A 2,553-nucleotide genomic window follows, 5' to 3' on the forward strand; every position below is an offset into this window, starting at 1 on the left:
CAGTTCAGGTGGGACCCAGAGGCGGGTTACTGCCCTTCCTCCACTGGGGCCGCAGCTCAGCCGGGAAGGTTGGGCAGGGCTGGAGCTCAGCCTGGAGCTCAGAGCCCAAACGTGTTGCCTGCGTGCAGAGCCTGGGCTAGTTGCTGGGATCATTCGGAGGAAGACCTTACCTTCTCTATGCCCCTGAACTTGTGGCTGTGATGGGAAATGCTCAAGGAAGCCTCTGAAGTGTGTATGAAGTGGCAGTGATCCTAAGGAAAAGCAGGACACATTGCCATGGGATTCTCCTATTACCTTTATTTTTTTATTAGTATATATTTGTCTTACATATCGATCACGATCATCACAGGGAATTTGTATCTGTACATATGTGCATTGTATCCAAAAGAGGGAGATCCCTTCTGATAGTTTCTCAAAAAGAGAACAAAGCTACTTATGACAAATCAAAAAGCCCCAGCTGTATTAAACTGTCACAATTACTTCCTGTCCTTTGTTACTCATTATTTCCTGACTAGTTTTCTTTAAAAAGAAAAAAAAAAAAAACCGTAATTCTTAATATCCTGGTTAACTCTGCTGAAAGTCGCTATTGTTTTGGAAAATTAGGTGCTGTATCTCTTTGGATAGTTTTGCATGACTATTTCAGAAGGTGAGTCTGAGGGTTAATAACAATAAGCCTGGCCTGGCATGGTCCACAGCCTGGGGAGGCTGAGGCAAAAAGGATCACTGTGGTGTTCCAAGCCAGCTTGGGCTACAAAGTGAGTTTAAGGCTTGTAGTCACTGATTTGCTTGTCCCTGTCGCCTCTTCCAGGAGATTATTAGTAGCCATGAAGAAGAGCCCGACTGTGCCACCTTATTTGTAGCCTGGGGGTGGAAAAGACAAAAAACCAGTGGGAAAGAGAGGAAGGTATATGGTGCCCTCCACATTGTCTCCTTAAGTTTCTTGTAAATATGAAACTTGTTTAAAAGTGAAAAGTCCTTTTGAATGTTAACATATCATGAAAAGAGGGAAGAGATGGAGAGGAAAGGGGAAAAAGGAAGAGACACCGAGAGAAAGGACAGTTGGCAAAATCAGCATCTCTTAAGGATGAAATATGAGCCAGCAACTTTCACAAATAGTTTATCCTTATTTAATACTGATCATTATGGCCAGGTGAATAGTTATTAACTTTGCAAATAAAGAATCGTAGCCAAAAACAGTGGTATAAGCAACACTGACAAAATTGGCTAGCTGATGAATACCAGAGCCTGGAACTGGTATTCTTGTTCTCCAGGCTTAGCTTTCTCTACTTTCTGTCTCCTCCCATCCACACCTGAGTACCCTGCGAGTTCAGTGAAATAGGTAGAGGTGCTTTGTGTGAATGAATGTGTTTCATAATAAAATGGCTTTATAAAATTCTGGGTGAATTTAATTTAAACACATGCCTTAATGCATGGCTTCTCAGAGCTTTGGCTGTGGAGGTGGGTTGAAGGAGAGGGAACTCCACTGGGCCATCATCAGGTTGGAGTAAATCTTGGCACATTTGCTAAAAACACTGAGACGTAAACCCTTTTTCTCTCCACTGAAGTTGAAGGAGAAGAATATAGGAGATGTGGAGCTATGTGCTGGGAGATTTGCCAGGGCTGGAAGCAAAGTCCACTCAGGCTGAGAGGGCGCTACGCAAGGTGGGGCCTTGGAATGTCATCTGAGGCCTGGGCAGCTGTTATACTGAAACCGAAACCTGGAATGCCAAGTTCGCTGAATTCTCAACTTTAGATTAATCCAAATTCTTATAATTAAAAGGATCTCACTTGGTGCATCAACATAACTGATGATCAGCACTAGAAAAATACTTTTATAGGAAAATTAATTGCTACCAATTAGCTAGTTTAGTTCTAAACTCAAATGAAACCAACTTCTTAAACAGTCTTAAATGGCCAGATACCTAGGGACGGTCTTACCAAACTCATTTTTCTGTCACTAGAGGGCCTCAGAGCCCAAATCAATGAAGAAATTAAATTTTCTATCAATTAATAGCAAGATATTTAGGTTCTTGGAAAAGGAAGAGAGAGAAGGAAGAGCTTCGATTTAATAAATAATCTGTGATTGAGCAAAGACCTGAAATAAACAGTGTATAAATTAGAGTGCAGGTCTGGTTTAGGTGAGCAGTGGGTCCAGTGGTAGACAAAACAGCTATTATACAGGCTCTCAGTTCACAAACCAAACAAGCACGCCTCCCTCACTGTTTCTGCATATGGGGTTACCTTGAAAACATATTCCGTGACTGTGTACATGAGACGCATGCCCACCCTAGGTGTTCAGAAGAAATGGGGACCAGTTTTCAAGAAGTGCTGATATGGGTCAGGTACAGTTTAGTCCAGAGCAGGCTTAGCTGAAGACAGTGTTTTATAACCCTCAGTCACCCTTTTGCTCTTCTGTAGTCCACTTGAATATACTAAATACATGTCTTAGTAATATGCATTTTAAAAATCAACTTTTTAAATCAATCATTTTATTTTTAAAATGAAACATTGCATTATAACCATAAATGGAGAATCAACACTTCTTGCCCCATA

This window comes from Cavia porcellus, unplaced genomic scaffold, assembly GCF_034190915.1.
Source record: "Cavia porcellus strain 051 isolate PalLab524CR breed Dunkin Hartley unplaced genomic scaffold, mCavPor4.1 scaffold_28, whole genome shotgun sequence".
Lineage (NCBI taxonomy): Eukaryota > Metazoa > Chordata > Mammalia > Rodentia > Caviidae > Cavia > Cavia porcellus.